We start from the raw sequence: 20,187 nt of genomic DNA, 5'->3' as shown, positions 1-20,187 counted from the left end.
TAAATGGAGGTGTATGTTACATGACAGTAGTCTGGAGTACCAGGGTTGGAAAATAGATGGTGCAGCAGAGAAAGCAACCGAGTGAAAAGTGTTAGACCAAGTGAAGTCATCAGTGGTTTTAAATGCTAAATATCTTTGTCTGATAGTTGCTTTCCCAGCTAGGCAACTCACTTGGCCTGCAAATTATATCTGTTTACTAATGGGAGTAACATGCAATATGCCAGTTTCTTCTGAGTTTGACCCAATGTGTTCACTTGCCAAAAAAAAGTGAAGAGACTTTTTAAAAATGATATACCATTGAGCCAGAGAATTCAGCTTTGGGTGATGTTCAAATCAGTCCTTTTGTGCGGTGGCAGGCAAAGTGAAACCAATGTGCCACATCTCTGTTGGATAGTGCTTTGAAGTTTGCTGTTAACCAGCTCAAGGGGAAGGGACATAGACAGAATGCACTGCTTAGCAATAAAACACATCAATACACTCAACATAACCATATCAATAAATAGTAATTAAATCTATAGCTCTAACTTTACTGTTCTTCTGCCTATGAATCCCCCTAGGATAGCCTCAAAATCCCTGTACATCTAATCAATCCAACAAGGCCTTTGCACTGTTATCATTCAAAAAGGAAAAATATATATTGCTTTGTGTCATAGGAGATTCTTCTTTTGGCTGGCTATATGAGGTGTCAGCATTACTCTTGCTTCCCCTCACACAGCCTTTTAGCATCTCCTGTCACTCTGCTTGCATGTGTTTGCTCCCAAATCCAGGAAGATGACTAAATAGAGCATTCATGGAGCTGAGAGGGCAAGAATAACAATTATAGTTTGCAGACAGATAGCTACTTTATATCTGAGTCTCAAACACTAACTAGGTCTTACCACATCTTTCTGAGGTAAGTAGTATTCCTATAAATCGAGACAGAGGTTAAGGCCAAAGTGAGTATGTCTACACTGCAATTTGACACCTGTGGCTGGCCCATGCCAGATGACTCAGGCTTGAAGGGCTCTTTAATTGCAGTGTAGACTTCTGAGCTCAGGCTGGAGCCTGGGCTCTAGGGCCCAAGAGGTGGGAGGGTCCCAGAGCTCAGGCTGCAGCCTGAGCCCAGATGTCTACACTGCAATTAAACAGCCCCATAGCCCAAGCCCGAGTCAGCTGGCATGGGTCAGCTGCAGGTGTCTAACTGCAGTGTAAACATATCCTGAAGCTTCCACAGTGGCCTCTGTTTTTGGGTATCTCCATTTCTAGGTGCTTAGTTTGAGCCACCTAGCCAGTAGGTGGGAACGGAAAATAAGGCCAAATTTAAAAAAAAAAAAAAAAAAAAAGCAGCTTCTTAAGTGACTTGCCGCTTAAGATCCCACAGTGACTTATTAACAGAGCCAGGGAAAGAATAATCAACACTGCAGTTCAAAAGGCAGGAAAGGATTCTCAACCGAATTGAAACTAAAGGAAAGTAAAGGAGGCAGAATTTAATGACCCACAGAGTTCTATTACCCCCATCAGATTCTAACACCCCAACTCATGCAATGACAACCACGTGGGACTCAGGTCCACCTGTCACCCCAGACACTGCACTCACTCATACCACACTGAGACAGCAGCTTAGGGAAGGCTACTACATCGTGAAATTACCCACACCCTGCTCTTTGTTGTCGATCTCTCATTCAAGTCGTGGGCAAGCCTACTTCTACTGAGCTTGGGAGGTGCCAGAAATTCACAACCCAATGTATTAGTTATAAACTATTCAGGGCTCCTTTAATTTATAAAATTCTAAAGCTCTTAAATCAAAGTGGGGTTGAGGGGAGGACTGTCAGTCATTTATGAAAAATTCATCTTTGATCAAAGGTAAGGCAGTGTACTATAGACAGACTATAGCACCTGCTAATGATGAGCTTTGCTAAGTACCCATCATTGGATATCAGCTGTGCTTAGATACATAGATATAAATTCATAAGGCTAAAAAAATTCAATCAAAATTAAAAACAAATGTTGTATATGCCAGTGGCAAATATGCTGTTTAAAAGCAAATAATTCCCCATTGTTGATCAAGTATTTGTAGTGGATACAGCACAAAACAACCAAGAGTGCATATACCACAAAGCAAATCAGCACATTACAGGATTTTTCCAAGGGGCAAATGGTTTTCTTGTAATAGGCAAGGTCTATGGTGATGACAGACTTTTAGCATAAACATGCATCACTGAGACATAAACGGTGGAGATGAATATTCGAGAAGGCTGACCAGATTCTTCTGGCTTTTTCTTCCCCCTGAAATTTTTCCAATATAGTTTTTCTCCCTAGTGTTTATTATCTAGAGGCTTCTTTTCTTCTCAGCTTCCCAAAGCCAAAGTATGATCCAGCAGCTTGCAAGTGCAGTATAGCTATAGAAAGACATCTGTGGTATAGACCACAGTCACCCTTCTTTCTATTCCTCGCAGGCTTGCAGACATGCCGCTGAGCTCTCATAGGTTGAAACCATGCATGGTAGCTCTGAGGACTGTGAAGGTTGTGGGAAAACATGCTTGAAAGAACTGTGTTCATAATAAAATGCCTGGTGCATAGCGCTGTACAGAACAAGCATCTGAGGGTTAAAATCTTTTGAACCAGATTAATATGGGAAGAAGGGGAATCCTTTGTCCAGAAAAATAACACCCCAGTGTCTAGGATTAACAGGGTGAGAAGTCTTACTAAATTTCCTCTAGTTCTCCAGTGCTTTATGCAACCTTGGCCCCTAAGTGATGGGACTGCTACCACTTCCCTTGGGAGTCTATTCCACCTAATACACCTCACTGGCAGTTTCAACAGAATAGATTTCACTCAAGATTTACAGCATATCTACCCTGAGATCATGTCTCAGACAGTCATCTACAACAAGGTGCTCCCCCCATCAAACCATGACATGTCCCTTCATTCCAGGACTATAGCACATTTTAATGGCTTTCGTCCACGAGCCCAGCTTTCAGCCAATGTGACTCCCTAGCTCTGCTCTTAGGTATAGCTGTAGCGCATCCCAAATGTTCCCACGCTCTTTATCATGGCCAGTTATAACACCGAGTCTGTCTTACAGCACCCTGTTTACAAGTGCATAAATTATGGCTCCTGGATCATCACCGATAGCAAGCACCACTACATTGGCAATACACTGTCTTAGTCTGTGTGGTCAAGTTTCACCGTAGGGGCTGGCCCCAGTGAATATAACACTAACTACCTTCTGACAGTGGGAGGAGCTGTCTTCCAGCTCTGGTCGTGGAAATGTCTGTCTTCTGGAGCTGCAGGTCCTGGGTTTGATACTCTACTGATACAATCACTATTCTCCTTACCCAGCTCAGGAAGGTTTTCCTGATGGCATCTCACACCAACTCATGCTGCAGCCTCCTAGATAAATTCATGCTCACTTCTATGTGTCTGCAATTTCCATATCATGTTTATTCAGAATAGGTTGTTTTTGCTTCTCTCAGCCCTGCGGGGTTAACCCATCTTATGAAATTCAAATGTCCTCAACTCACACACTCTCTTGTAGCACTTTTCTTCTCTCCTCCCTCCCAGCTCCTGCTGTCTTCGTGTGCTTCATTAGTCCTGAAAAGAGATGCTGAGAGGAACAGATGAAACACCATCTTTGCCCTGTCCGTGGAATATGACAGTCTTCTTCTGGAACCTGTTCTAGTGTTTTGCACAATGCTTCTGAACAAAAATACACCACCACCCAATGCTCTTTATCACAAAACCTGTTTCTAATTCCACTCACAAAAATAAGACTATACCACTGGGCTAAACATCTAATACAGAAAGCATTAAGGAGAGATGAATTTTCCCATCAGCTCAGCAATTTTCAGGGCCTTATTGAAGGAAGCGTCCTGTTTTAGGAAATCTTTTATCTTTCAGTTAATGCCTAATGTGCTGCCCTCTTGTATGGAGCTTTGTTATCGCAAATTGAGATAATGATGAAAACTCCTGCCTGTGCAGCGAGTGATCCTTGGTGCTGCTCACAGCTTCTTTCATGCAAGAATTGCAAAGTCCTTTATGGCTGGGATTTTTAAAGGTGCCTAAGGGAGTAAGGCACCAAAATTCTATTGAATTTGGGTACCTAACTCCCATAGCTTTCTAAAAAAATCCCAGCCTAGATCCATTAACAAATTAGGCTTCACAACCTCCAACTCCTCATGAGATGGGCAGGTATGTTTAATGACAGGAAACTGAGTCCCATAGTGATTAAAACTGACTTGCAAACGTAAATAAATTGGGATTTTGTCCTTTCATCTTTTCTGAATCAGACAGTGATCCTGTGGAAATAATAGTATATGTATATGGCAATGTAATTAAAGTCTCTGCAGCCTTAACTGTGCCCCCTTCTGCATATGCATTACAATGCAATCTTAACTCTGGCATATTTTTACTCCAGTACTTCATGTTATAGCCTTAGTTCTCTTTTAATGCATTTTTTAATGAAATGCATATTAAAGGATGAAAACAGGGGTAGTTAGTTTGGACAGTTGAACAAACGTGTTTTCTTTTGAGTGAGTTCAACCTTAAACTTCGCTTTCTCTTATGGTTTACTGCCTCAGGGGAGGTTAAGGTTCAGGTCCCCATGTTCCACCATGAGCCAGGGTCCATGGCAGGGCCACTTCTCCAGTGATGAACTATGGTCTCCCTGCTGACCAAGCTGTAGTGGTGCATCATGGGACTCTGGCAAACACAGGTGTACTGTGGGAGAGGTAGTCCAACTCGGGCACCTGGCATCAGGCTCCTGAACTGCAGCTCTGTGGATGGAAATTCAATTTGTGCTCTGCTCTAGTTGCAGGCACATATTAGGGGGTTGTGTGCTTGCTACCTTTCATGAAATGCAGAGCATAGGTTGAACTTCTCAAATAAGTCACGCAAACTACCTTACCTCTGCCCCTGTGGTGAAGCCTGAAAGAATCAGAAACGCATACTAAATTACACATCCATAACGTTTTTGTGGTCATGGTTTCAAACAAACCAGAATGCCTCAATCCTAATCATATATTGGTTGTGTTTACATGTATGAATGTAAATACAGATATAAGTAAAAGGACTTCATAGGTTCTTACTTAGACAAATCGCATACTGAAGGCAGTCCTTCTCCATGGTTCAAGTAGGGCACAACCTTGCCAGGGGCTGAGTGCAGTCAGCTTCTCATAGAAGGTGCTTAGCATCTTACGGGCTACAGCTCTCCAATTCCAAAATGCAGCCTGTTACCCAAATGTCATGAGACACAGTGCTAACATGTCACTGTAGATAAACCTAACATACCCAGATCATTAAATCCTGAGTGCTTACCCGAAAAGAACAAGGGTCAGCGGGAGAACAGACCAGCACATTTAACCTTGGAGATAGGCACTGATGGAGTGGGGAAATGCAAAAGATGGTGTTCTACAGTGCATATTTAGGAATCTCTACATGAAAAGAACAAGGAGTCCTTGTTGTCTTTGTGGATACAGACTAACACGGCTACCCCCTGGTACTTGACTACATGAAAAGAAGGGCAAGTGGCAGGCTGGTATCACTGTGGAGCAGACGTAAAGTAGTTCAGGTACCTTGTCTCAGTGCAATCCATAAGTTTTATTTTAACGCTAATGTTCTTGCATGGCAATATGCACTCAAACCACTGCTATGTGCCTGCAACCTTAACTTCACCTTACAAGTTTTTTGTGTGGGTTATTTATTATTTAGTGTCATGGATGCCCATAGGACTTCTGTAACATGGGGATATGATTACACTCGCTAATAAAAATAATGGACCATAATAAATCTGTCCCTGAAGCTAAACATATTGACCATTACTACAAATTACTTGTGGTATGGACAAAATTATTTCATTGCTATTAGAAATTTCAATTGCCACCTTCATACAGGTGTACATATTTTCTCTTTGGCTGCTTTGGATGGTAGATGGGGTGATTGAAGGAAGCAGGGAAGTGGTTCACTGCAGGGCAGGGGCTGAGAACTATTGTGGAGTGGTGAATGGGGATGGTAGCGATGATGGGGTTGGGGCAACTGGCTATCATAATGGGTTTGGGTGCCAGTGATCATGGTGACCACAGATTGCACTAATTTTTCAGCCACTTCACTGCTGGTAGCTGAATGTGTGGGACAGGACAAATGCACAGTCTTCTCCAATTCACATATAGCTCTTCACCCATGGCGTCCGGAGACAGAATGGTACTTTGGATGAGGAGCATATGTACAGTGTGGCCAGGGGAAGAGCTGTGCTCAGATCCCCTCTGTGTATAGGTAGCAGGATTTGGCTCTTGGTTGGCTCTTGGTGTCTACTGATTTCTTCCATTGCCTTCACTAGGAGCAGAAGCAGGGTCATAGTGAGCAGACAGAAAACCTGAGTCTAGACCCTGATTAGTTAATAACTTAAAAGTGATAGGGAGAATACAGATCAGGGTGTAGGGAGAATGAATGAACCAGCAGGGAAGCATGAGGGCAGATGTTATGGGACCTCAGAGTGATGGATAAGCAAGAGAAGAGGAAACCACAACTCTTGTTGATAGAGACACAATGCTGTGAGGAGTTGATGGAACATTCCATCAGATGGTCAGGCTATCTGTTATTGCCTGGGTTCAGGAACTTGTGGCTTTTGAAAGAGGGGCTGGAGTGGAACATGAAAGCAGCCAGGGACAACTTGTTCACTCTTATCCGTATTAGATTCAACAGAATGGCCAGCAAGAGGGAAGATGTTGGAAAGCCATAGAACTGAGCTGGACTGAGAGCTGAAGCTGAGGATCACAGCACTGGTGATCCATCCACACAATCTGCTGGTAGATCAGGCTGGTGAAGAAGGAAGTTCAAACCAGCAGGGAAGGTGAGGTTTTCACATCAGCCCTTACACTGCCTGCATGGGACAGCCTTCACTTGAGTGCCAGGGGAGCCATCTAAACAGGAAGGGTTGGGGGGGTTGATATCATTTATCTGATTAGGTCCCTGAAAGCTTTTAACAATTAACAAGAGAAGCAATGTTAAAGCGTGATAGGAAAAAGTGAGCAAAAAGTATTTCCTAGATGTCTCAACATAAGTCTGGGAAATAACTAAGCAGGAAGAGATTCTCATGCATGAAAACAATGATTTAGTTGGCATTACAGAGACCTGCTGGGATAAAACACATGACTAGAATACCAGTGTAGGAGGAGATAATCAACAGTACAGAAGGGAAAAAAAACAAACCCACGCAGGACAGGAGAAAATGAGGTTGCATAATGTTAGATATATTTTAGGCAAAATTCATCCCTGGTGTAAATCTACTGAATACCAAAGATGAATTAGATCCAATCTACGTTAAGAAGAAAACCAAATCAAAAACAGCCTCATTAGACGAGAGTTCTGCAATTAAGTGATCCAAGAAGCAGAATTTAATGGCTGGAGCAGCATAACTGGTTGTCAGGACCTGCTGTGTCATCCAGGCCAAATAAACTCCCCTCTCTCTCTTCGCTTCAGTTGCTTCCTCTGTCAAATGGTGTTAATGGTACTGGACAGCTTCACAGGGGGTTGTGATGATTAATGAATTAATGTTTGTAAAGTGCTTCCTTTGAAATCCTTATACATCCATAAACATCTAAGTATAAAGTTTAACCTGATCTCTAACACAGATAGGACATTTCTTAGGATTGTATATAGGCCCAGATCCAAAGACCCTGAACTTAGAGGACTGAAGGGATTGGGAATCTAAGCAAGACACAGATCTGAGTTCCAAATGATCTCAGTAGCTAATGGAAGCAGGAATGGTACCTTCAAACAAGAGTCAAATTATGTCAAAAATTTATCTACCAGAAAAAAGTAATGCATTGCTGTTTTGTGCTCCAGAATCAAAGCTGTTACTATTTTTTTTTAATTAAGTCTCTGGTTAGTAGGACTGCAAAGGTAACCTTCAAAATATGAACCCAATGTCACTGGTGGGGTGATGCCTGCTTAGGCATGAAGCAAGAGCTTTGTGAGAGTTATGAACTGTCCCCATTGAGTTCAACAGGATGTTGAGCCTAAAGCCTCATGATAATGATTTAAATGTGAGCCTTGTTAACAACTTCATTAATGAACAACGCATGTAAGGAAGGAGAAGGACAATCATATCTGCTGTGAGTGGCATCTGAACCCCACCAAAGGAAGCCACGCCTGAGGAGGCCAGGGGGATGTCCAAACCCAACAGAGAGACTCAGTGGGGCAGCTACACTGAAGGGGAACCAAGCCTGTGGAGCCTAGCAGAGCAAATAGTCTATTGTTAAATGTCTCATTTGGGCACCTGAAGTGGACAGAATGAGATATGTAGTCAGAGCTTGAGGGTACTACTGCTTTTATGTTTTTCAATCTGACCTCTTCCTTCTAACTGGTGAGCTCTGTTATGGTCAGGAAAATGACTATGCAATATATCCCCTTCTTATTCACTACTTCTGCTCCCTGGCTGTAGTCAGGGTCGTGTCTGTTCACACTAGTGACACAAGCAAGCTGTTACACTCATTCACTCCCATAGAGCCAAAATAGCTAAAGGAGAGTGAGCTTGGGTTCTTTTTAGCCTTATGCCGCATCAGGAAAATTGAGAACTAAGATCAACTGCAGAATCTTTGTCCCCAGCAAGTCAGAACGCACCCAGCTTGACTCTCAGATCCCAGCTGTGTTAGAGCGATGGCAGTTTACACTAAAAAAAAGTTTGTTTTAACAGAGTGATTTGTTATGGACTCAGACGCAAAGATAAAACTCCACAAGACCATTTTTACAGATGTTAGTGTGCAGTTTATCTGCACCTTGAGGCAGATACTTTAGTCACCAGGCTGTGCAACCTTTGGTTTACCTCCATGGGAATGTATTGCTGTTATGTTAGCAAAGGATACAGCCTCTGTTGTTCCATAAATGTAACAAAACCCCAGTGCTGAAAACAAGAACCCAGAATGCGATTTCTATGAAGGTGGCACATGAGGTGTAAGAAGAAAAGGGTGTGTGATGGTGAGTTATGATAGATACCACCTAATAAAGTGAACAGATCTAGCGATCAGGCAGGCATCAGGGGAAAGGATACCAACATTAAAATCCCCCATAGTTCAATTACTGAGAAATGTATTAGAAGAAACCCAACTGGCAGGGAAATAACCTATCAAAAACATTTTCCGACTTAGTGGAGGACAGCTGCTTTTCACAAATCATGGAGGAAATGATAAAGGGCAATATAATTTTGAACTGACGCCCCTCCCCCCCAGAGAAAAGGGGCAAAGGCATGGGTTTGAAAGTGGGGTGCAACCAGGGATTGAGGTTTGCTTTGCTATGGGGCTCACTGCCAGCATCACACATGGCTCGACTTGACAGAAGCATCGGTGCTTCCGGGGGATTTGCCAAACCCAAATTAACTTCCAAACCTATTGAGCTTTGCTTATCATCAATGACAACCCGAGACAGGCCCATGTGGCAAAGCGCAGTTCCAGACCTGACCTTCCCAACTGTTTAGGGAATGCTTGTATTAAGGGTTTTGGCTCAATCTGTTGCAGAGATGAAGCCAATTGCAAAGTTCAGATTTTTTTTTCAGACACAATGGCTTGATTCTTCAGGAGGCGAGTAAGTCCCACTGACGTCAATGAGAGTTACTCACAACCTGCTGTTGCAGAATGAAGCCCCACACTATTGGTTCTGACCCATCTCTAATTAGGATGCTAAATTTTCAGCAAACCCAGTTATCAAGAGAGGTAAAGTTGCCCTCGAGCTGGGGTCTGGAAAAGACAGGAGTGTATTAAAAACACAGTCGAGAAAGCCCAAAGGCTAGCCTTATCACGACAACTTAAAAATACAAGGGAGATTTTTTTTAAAAAAAATCCATTTGGCTGAAGGGAGGGTGTGTAAAGAATTGCATAGAAAATAAACAGGGAGATTGATTTGAACAGATAGAAGCCAGCCATCGATGCAGGGAGGGAGGGAGGGAGGGAGGAAAGGGAAGCAGAATCAAATCACACTCATTCGGGGGTGGAAAAAAGCAAGAAAGGGCCTTATCAAAACATCCAGAGACAGTGAGGAATCGGGGTGAGTGTCCAAATGAGAAAGTGAGCAGGGGAGGGAGGACACCAGAGTGGAGGTGACTCTTTTAATCACTATTTTTGCTCAATTTTTTGTGGTCTGAATCACACAATTAATCCTCCTGGAGGGCAATTTTTCAATATCATCTGCTGTTTAAGCATTGTACATCATTCTCCAGCCCTGGAAGACTGCATCTTAGTGGTTAATGCGGCTTGAGACAGAGCCCATCCATGCTCTGGAACTGGCCCCCCATCCTCTTTGTGGTGCATCTGCTGCTAGGAGAATGTCACAGGACCCCTGCCGACATGAAGTCAGAAGACTGGTGGTAGAAGGCATAGGGCCTTTGCACCAATCAGCCTGGTCTCCTGCTGATTCTCTTGTATCCATGAAGAGGCTGGGGGATCTGTAGTACTTGGGGGTTGCCCCCTCAACTTCTTCCGTGAGGGAGGAGCTGGGTTGAGGGATAAACCCTGTTTCCCCTGAGCAAGGAATCTGGGGTAAACTCTATGATATGAATCTCAGAGTTTTCCTCCTCGTCCATTCCTGTGGGTTTCTCCATAGGTGGCAGCGTTTGGGCCTCTATGCCCCCATTCAGCAAGGTGCTTACGCATGTGCCTAACGTTAAGCATGTGAGTAGTCCCATTGAATTTAACGGGACTATTCGTGCAGGTTAAGTTACCTTTCTGAATTGGGGGCCCTAGTCAGGAGACAAAGTAAACGCAGGGGGTTTACTATGCTTGGATTTCAGCAAGGCATTTGATCTAATGCCACACAATACCAAGAAACTAAATGAATGCCAAGTAGATAATATGGATGAGATACTACTTGACTCTGAATGTAATTAGGAGGTTAAGGGGAATGAGAATGGCCCATATCAGGACAAAAAGCAGTAGTAGAGAAAAATTAGGTTTATTATTAAATGAGGATGGGAATGAAATTAGGGATGGCTCAAAAATGGCTGAGATTCAGATTTTTTTGGTCAGTGTTGAACAAAAAATATAAAGAAGGTTGAACAGAGAAAGTGGAAAAAGACTCCGAAGAATAACTTAAAGGGCAGGTCTGGAATGTATGAAGGTGTACAGATCAACTAACTGCATGCCATGAATGTTAGACCACTAAAAGAAAAGTCATTAACCTCACAGTACCGCTGACAATTAATTCTGAAAAACCAGGCACAACTGAGGCAATAGGGGGAGGTTTAAGGAAAGCAAACATGGTACTGATCTTCTGCAAAGGAAAGAAGAGTGATCCTGACAGTCACTATCCTTTAAGTTTAATGTCTCTCCATAATAAAATAATGGAAGAAATATTTGGAGAAATCAACAACTAGCTCAGAGAGAATGGAACCATAAGCAATAGGCAGCATGAGTTTATAAACAAACATCTTACTAGACAAATGTAGCTGCTTTTTTAAAAAATTATAAACTTGGTGGATAAAGGGGGGAAGGTCAGAGATCAGATTTTGGATTTCAATAAAGCACTTGATACTCTCTCACAAAATCTTACTTGATGCTTTAATTCAAATGGGTTTAGAGAGGAGTAGGGTCAAGCAGAATGGAAACCGTCTACAGGACCATAAACAAATGTGTTTTTTTAAGGCTCCGCACTTTCTAGTGTCTACAACAAATGAGATGGGGGTACTACAGACAACAGTCTCCTTCACTGCACAACCCTAATTCACCCCAAAGCAGGACCATCCTGTGCACTGAATGAGGCAAGGGGACCTGTGGAAAAAATGATAGGTGACCATGCAATTAAAGATTTGTATCATCATGCATACACACAAGAGGGATGAATTAAGGTTGTAAAGCCAGACTTATGCTGACATTTCCTAGCTTCCAGGAACCTTGCCTCTCCCTGTTCTGGCAGCAGCTTCAGTGGATCCCCACCTCCCCCTAAGGTATAAGGAAAGAAGTAGGATCTGCAGGAGGTTTTGGGTTCCGTACTCAATAATATTTATCTAATAGTTTTCTCCTCCCTTACTGATGTTTCAGAGTCACTCTTGCTGCCCCTCTCCGTAGCTGATTCTCTACTGAACGGATGGACTAACATGATTGATTCTGTTTGAGGGGCTTTGGTGTGAATGTGGGGTTTTTTTGTTTACTTTGCTAGCCTTGACCCATATTCGGAAGCAAAATGCTCTGTACAAATAGTAGTTGGCTGATGCCCTGATCTTTGGTTGGTTTGCGGAGAGCATATCTGGCACTTCAAATCTGGATGGTAACAACGCAAGGAAACACGAGGATTCACACTAAAAATAGCCAGTTGCTATCTCTTCTCCCCATCCTCCCCTCTCGGACAGGAATGCATTTCAGTGGAACATGTCCTCATAAATAATGCACCTGTATGCACACTCTTGGTCTATCATTTGCATTTTCCTCCCTGTTGCTATCTCTTCTCTCCCTCCGCAGCCTGATCTCTCGCTATATGCGTTTTTTCTTTCCTTTTCCAGAACCAGATTTTTTTTCCTTATTTAAAAAAACATCATCATCTGAGAGACTGAAGTTGTACATTGGTTATCTGCAAAACAGGCACAAGCTTCCTGCGCATTGCACTACTGGTGTGCTACAATCCTGCCCCAAAGGGATCACCTTGAGGGGCGAGAGAGGAGTTCAGTCTCCCTAGCCCATTCAGTCCTTGCCTCCCTGTTGGCAGTCTTGGCAGGGAGACCCAACTGGTGCTTTCTGTAATGTGATGCAGCCTGAGACTACCAGCTCAGCCAGGAAGGATGGTCTGAATGGCACTGAAAAAAGTATTGATCTGAGATTCATGCAAAGTGCACTAAGGAAAGTACTAGACTGAGATTCAGGCAATCTAAGGTTGGTACCCAGTTCTTCCAAAGACTTCCTGAAAGACCTTGGGTAAATCATTTAATGTCTCAGGCTATGGCTCCACTAGAGAGCTTACAAGTGCACCACTGTAAGCTCTCTACTGGAGCTGCTCTGAGCAGATGGGAGAATGCTCTCCCATTGATTTAATTAATCCATCCCCCATGAGCGGTGGCAGATATGTCAGCAGGAGAAGCTCTCCCACCAACATAGCAGCGTCCACGCTGGTGCTTAGGTTAGTGTAACTTATGTTGCTCAGGCTTATTCACCCCCCTGAGCGACATAAGTTATACTGACATAATGGTAGTATAGACAGAACCCCTTTTTACAGATGGGCAACTGAGGCTAATATTCCTTCATCCGTTTAGACTGTCTGCTTTTGGGGCAGGGTCTGTATCTGAAAGTGCATTTGTATAATGTCTGGGCCTCCAGGCACTACTGTAAGATTCATTAATGTTGCAACCTTAACATTAAATAATAATTATATAAAAATATTACATTTAGCACTTATGACTTAGGAAATGCCAGAATTCAGGTTTCCTGGGCAACCCTACTTTGCCTCTCTTATGTGTATGCATTATGATATGGTCTTTAATTACACAGTCACATACTATCTTTACACAGGGCTCCTGCCTGTGGGTTTTATAGCCATTTGCTCACAGCAGAGGAATGCTGAGACCCTGGAATTCTGAGTTCCATGTGGCATACTCAGGGGAGTGGTTACAGACATTTAGGCACCTGTCCCCCCACAAGCCTGGTATTGCCCCAGTCTCAAACTCTCCACTTGCCCCTGTCAGTTCCCACCCCTCCCTTGGTGCTATGTCCTCTCATCCCAGTTCGCTCCTTGCCCCACTGCAATTGAAGTTGTTTACCCCTTCTCTTTCTTACTGCTAGAACACCACAAGTCAACACTGAGACTGAGCACAGAACTGACAGTCTCCCTGTTCTCAATTCCAGTGCCACGGTGCCCCTCAGTTGTCAGGAGAAGCATTTTCAGGGAAGGTCCAGCTCAGCCCTTGCAACTCTGGAATGTAGCATGCTGTCATAAATATAAAGGGAAGGGTAAACTCCTTTAAAATCCCTCCTGGCCAGAGGAAAAATCCTCTCACCTGTAAAGTGTTAAAAAGCTAAAGGTAAGCTCGCTGGCACCTGACCAAAATGACCAATGAGGAGACAAGATACTTTCAAAAGCTGGGAGGAGGGAGAGAAACAAAGGGTCTGTGTCTGTCTGTATGCTGCTTTTGCCAGGGACAGAACAGGAATGGAGTCTTAGAACTTTTAGTAAGTAATCTAGCTAGGTATGTGTTAGATTATGATTTCTTTAAATGGCTGAGAAAAGAACTGTGCTGAATAGAATGACTATCCCTGTCTGTGTGTCTTTTTTGTAACTTAAGGTTTTGCCTAGAGGGATTCTCTATGTTTTGAATCTAATTACCCTGTAAGATATCTACCATCCTGATTTTACACAGGTGATTCCTTTACTTCTATTAAAACTCTGAATGCTTTTTCATTGTTCTAAGATCCAAGAGTTTGGGTCTGTGGTCACCTATGCAAATTGGTGAGGATTTTTACCAAACCTTCCCCAAGAAGTGGGGTGCAAGGGTTGGGAGGATTTTGTGGGGAAAGATGTGTCCAAACTATGTTTCCCAGTAAACCCAGTTAAAGTTTGGTGGTGGCAGTGGAAATCCAGGGGCAAAGGATAAAATTAATTTGTACCTTGGGGAAGTTTTAACCTAAGCTGGTGCAAGTAAGCTTAGGAAGTTTTCATGAATGTCCCCACATCTGTACCCTAGAGTTCAGAGTGGGGGAGGAACCTTGACACATGCTAAGTCCAAACAGAATCTTGGAGAATTTAGCAGCTAACTTCTATCAGCTCTCTACTGAGCATATGCAAACTGAGATTGTCAGGTTATAACTTGGCCAAATCAGGGTGATTTTTTACAGGAAAAGCAAAAGGTGTATCACTGACACCAGGGTGATGCTCTCTTTCCCTGCCCCCAGCCAAATTTCCAGTCCCTGCTCCAAAGCTTGGAGGCACTAGGACTTTTCAACTAACAGGTCTGAAGAACTCTTTTAACATGGCAAAACAACATATTTTTCACTTAATCCCATTCTCAGAAATGGCTGGACCATTTTAGCTGAAACATTCCAAAACAATCAGCCTGAGACAGACCCCCCTGCATGGAAAATTTCCCTCCAGCATGGAAAATTTCAGCCCCCAGACTGAAAGCTTGGCAAAGTTATAAGAGTGCTGTGTAACCTCAACTATAGGTATCCCTATCTTCATGGCCTATAATAATAATGACAACCAAACAGTGATTAAATGCACAATAGCCATAGCACATTTAAAAAATACAAACCTCTGTAGCTTATCAGTTCCTGTCTCCCCTCCATCATTGGAGGGCTGAGAGTTGGTGCTAAAGTGCAGGGCAGGAGCCAGCATGCTATTTCCCTCTGTGCTTCTGCCTTCATCTTTCTACTCAGTATTCAGTGCTACTGAGGTGATGGCATCTCTTACCCAAAGAACTGCTTGGGAATGAACTTGCTGCCGTAATTCAGAATGCTCCTGATGAAGTCAGCTGAGGACAATAGCTCTGACAGCTATATGCCTACTAGGGCAGGGCAAACTGGTGATTGGACAATAAAAATGGGGGAGGGGGAAATCCTTCCTGCAAATCAAACTCGAGACGAACCTTTACAGGTCAGGTAAGTTATCAGATGATTCCCTGGGGGAAGGAAATGGTCTAGGTATGTGAACCTAATAACAATAAAATAATACTTTTAGCACTTCAGCAGGACTCCAGGAACTGTCCCTAGTCCTCACAACTCCTCTGTGACATAGGGCCAAAGTATTATTTGCCACCTGCCGATGGGGAAACCGGGACACACAGTGGTGATGGCTGAATTTTCAAAAGTGGCCAGTGATTTGAGGCAATTCATTATTTGGAGGACTCAAATGTCTCAAACTGGATGTCCACGTACTGGGTCAATCAAAATCAATGGTCACTTTTGAAAATGATTTGCCCAGCTCACAGAGAGAGTTAGAGCTGAATTATAATTTAGGAATTCCTCATGTGGGGTAATCAATAGACTGCACTGGAAACACAGGATCAGATTCTTACACTAGTAAAACTGGCATAACACCATGGAAAATCAGTCCCCTGACCAGAACTGGCCAAAAATTTGATTTAGTAGAACTGAAATATTTTACAAGAACATGTAGTTCTGTCAAAAGTTTAGATGGAAACCAGGCAAGCAAACAGGCTGCTTAACCAGCCTGCCTCCCCGCATGGTTTCTTGCCTGCCCTACTCCTTGGGCAGCCACCTTCTTAGTGAGTTGTGCACCCCAGGGAGCCAGCTGCCCCAGGAGTCAGGTGGCCTGGGGAGGCAACTGCCTGGCAAGTTGGAGAGCCAGCTGCCCAGGGAGTAAGTTGAAAAATTCCATTTCTGTTCTGAAATGGAAATTTTTCATTCTTCTTCCTACCCAAACTTTTGAATTTTTGACCTTCTAGTCTGATTTTTTTCAAAAATTTGAAACTATTCTCAGAAAAGAAATTCCCTTTTCTGGCTAGCTTTGCCTATCACCTCTACACCCAGTCACTGAGCCTTTCTCCACTGCTTTGGCCGATGTGGTCATTCACACCTGTACAAAGTGTGTGTAAAATACCACCAAGTCAACACGCTCCACTCATTTACACCAGTAGAAGTGTACTTCCTCCACTTTGTACAGCTGTAAATGGCTCCACAGCAGGGAACCACGTCCACTATCTCCCAACACCATTTCCTACCAAGAGTGACCAGCCTTCTTTTGGGAAGGGAATATCAGGCAAGTGGTTCTTGAATTCCCGAAACTTGTAAACAAAAGCACAGAAGAGGGAGGTGGTGCAAGGAGGGGGAAAAGGACATTTCCCTTGTTAGTGACCTTTTCATCGAAACCCAATGCAAAATCTGCTGTGTGTGTCCTGCTTTCTTGGGTTGTGAGTGTATCTGAGATCCAACCCATAAAAGGGTTGCTAAGCAACAGTATCCTGCCCTCAGGGTATGTTCAGCTAGTGAGTGTTATTCTTTGATGTCATTCTTCCATCTTGTGTTTCTGCTGGATATGGCGTTGCTCACGGCATGTCTATAGAACTGGTCTGATCTTCCTAGCTTAGATTCAAGCTCATCTGCTCATGTAGTTGAATTCATATTTTTTCTAATTAAAACCAGGGAATGTTTTTCTGAGGCCTGGCCTACATGAAAAATTTGTCTCGACTGAAGTAAATCAGTTGAGAAATTGTTTGGTTAAATTCACACAACCTCCTTGTGTAGCCAATCCTATGCTGCTATAAGAATGTCTTATGTAAACAAAATTGATATAGGGTAAAGGGATATAAAGAGTTTCTAAACTGACTTAGTTAAATCAGCACAAGTTTCCAACTCACCTCTGGCCTGTTGAGTAAAATTATTCCACAAGCAACAGTGTTTCAGCAAGGCTGGGGGGAGAGGTTAACTGTGAGGTGATGCCTTCCTCCCACACTATCTCTGCCGCAGTTCTTCAGGAAACAGTAAGCAAAAGGACGAGGCTCACAGTAGTACGAAGTCATTTGTGAAACAGAAAATGAAAATAGATGACACTGGCATTGTTTCAGTGAATTATATTTCTTCCCATACTGGTATTTCAAAGGATCATTGTCAGAGCACCCAAACCTCATAAGAACAGCCACACTGGGTCCAACCAATGATCCATCTAGTTCAGTATCCAACAGCGGCCAGTGCCAGATACTTTAAAGGGAATGAACAGAACAGGACAATTTATCAAGTGATCCATCTCCTGTCATCCAGTCAGATTCCAGTCAGAGACTTAGGGACACCCAGAGCATGGCGTTGCATCCCTGATCACGTTAGCTAATAGCCATTGATGGACCTGTCCTCCACTAACTTATCTAATTCTTTTTTTAATCCAATTACAGTTTTGGCCCTCACACCATCCCCTGGCAACAAGTTCCACAGGTTGACTGTGCATTATGTAAAGAAGTACTTCCTTTCTATTTGTTTTAACCTGCTGTGTATTAATTTTATTGGGAGACCCCTGGTTCTTGTGTTATGTGAAGGGGTAAATAACACTTCCCGATTCACTTTCTCCCCACCAGTCATGATTTTATAGACCTTTATCATATCCCCTTTTAATTGCCTCTTGCCAAGTTGAACAGTCCCAGTCTTTTTAATCTCTCCCCATATGGAAGCTGTTCCATGCCCTTAATCATTTTTCTTGCCCTTCTCTGTACCTTTTCCATTTGCAATATATCTTTTTTGAGATAGGGTGATCATATCTGCATGCAGTACTCAAGATGTGGGTGTACCAGTGGCAGTATGATATTTTCTGTCTTATCTGTCCCTTTCCTAATGGGTCCCAACATTCTGTTCGCTTTTTAACTGCTGCTGCACACTGAGTGAATGTTTTCAGAGAACTATCCACTGACCTCAAAAATCTCTTCCTTGGGTGATTACAGCTAATTTAGACTCCATCATTTTGTATGTATTGTTGGGATTATGTTTTCCAATGTGCATTACTTTGCATTTATCAACACTGTATTTCATCTGCCATTTTCTTGCCCACTTACCCAGTTTTGTGAGATCCCTTTGTAACTCTTCGCAGTCTGCTCTGGACTTAGCTATCTTTAGGTTTCACAGGATGAGTTTTTCCTCCTATTCCCGTGGTCTCTGCAGAGCCATCTGATAGAGCCCTGGGAATTATTTAAAGTGCTTTTAAGCATTTCCATCATGCCTAAGTCCCAGAGGGAGTCTGAACCCAACCCGAGGCAGCTCAATGGCTCAGGTCAGCCCCCTGGAGATGGAGTATTGGATGAACAGGTCCACCTCAGTGTGGGGAATTGTCATTCTCTACTGGGGGGTGGGGTGGTGTTTGCAAAGAGATTTTAATTAAATTTGTCTAAGTATTACTATGCTCACTATTGTTCATCCTACTACTTAAAGGTACTCAGGCTCATAAGTGGTACAAATTCTCTGTGAGGAAAATGCTATATAAGTGCTGAATCTGAACCTGCTTAAGCTGGGGAGCCATCCCTGAGTCACAGAGCATGGTGAGTCATCAGAGGCAACTACCCGCAGGTCTTGTGATAGGCCCCAGGCCATTTAACCAGGCTTCAGCCAATCCACAGGCAAAGACCCACCCAGGTGATCCCATTATACAGGCTCCGAAGAGAAACCATCAGTCTGCTCAATGTCACAGCTTGACTGGGCCCACTCCCATTGCTAGTACTGTAGCTTCAACAGTCTGCTCCTGCTCTAGTCTGGGCCTGTTTCTACATGAGCAGACTGCATCTGCTTCTGCCTCAGCTGGTTGCCCAGCGATTCGGAGGGCAGTTTACAAATGAAGTCAGTATCGTTATCCTTATTTTACAGATAGAGAAAGTGAAGCACCCAGCAGGTCAGTGACAGCACTCAGGTCTCCTGATTCCCTCCTGTGGTCTACTCACTAAAGCACGTTGGGCTAGGCCAAAACCCTGCCTCCTGATATCCCAAGCCATAAGGCAAGCTCTCATCTGCAACCATGCTCCTAACATTGTGGCGTGGGCCCTTCTCTGATTATTATTCCCTGGCTTTTCTTGGGAGCAGTGTCAGACACTGAACACACAGTGCTTTGGAGTGGCACCTCTTCCAATCTAAGAAATTAATGATAATTTCTTCTTTCAACTTGCTTTAAAATTCTGGTCTCATTTATCTCCCTCATATCCCCTGTGGGGATGGCAAATGCCCCACTGAATGAAAGGGGAAAGAGAGGATGGAGAAGGGAGTCAGTGATAAAAGCAGGACTAGAATTCAGGAGCTCCTGGCACAAGTTGGTCTAGCCAATGGTCTCATTGGCAATGTCTGCATGAGAAGGAAGGCCGCAGCAAACCAGACTGGGGCAGACAGGCCCAGAGCTTCCAAAGAGAAATCCTATGGATCAGAGCACAAGAGACTTTAAAGAGCAGTGTGGTGAGGAGGCAGGAAGAGTTGGAGAGTGTGCAGTGAGAGAATAGGGTTGAAGGGGAGACAGCAATTTGAAATTCACAAGCACATGTGCAATAGGAACAAGAGACCTGTCCCCCAGTAGAGTATAAACCCATAATCCTCCCAGAATAGAACTGCCATTGGTAGGGATGGCTTTGAACCAAATCCCAGGTCTGAACTCACCCAAACCTTGGGGAAATGTGAATCTGGGACAGTGTCTAACCAGTACATACAATACCATATGGTTAGAGACGGTTAGTCATGTGTTACCAAAAGTATCCCCCAAAACCTGCTTGTCACAATAAAGAATATCACCATTCCAGGACACAGAGAAACAGATACAAGCGCCATGTGT

This window comes from Eretmochelys imbricata, chromosome 1 (assembly GCF_965152235.1).
Source record: "Eretmochelys imbricata isolate rEreImb1 chromosome 1, rEreImb1.hap1, whole genome shotgun sequence".
NCBI classification, from domain to species: Eukaryota; Metazoa; Chordata; order Testudines; family Cheloniidae; genus Eretmochelys; species Eretmochelys imbricata.
This window is presented reverse-complemented; position numbering follows the sequence as displayed.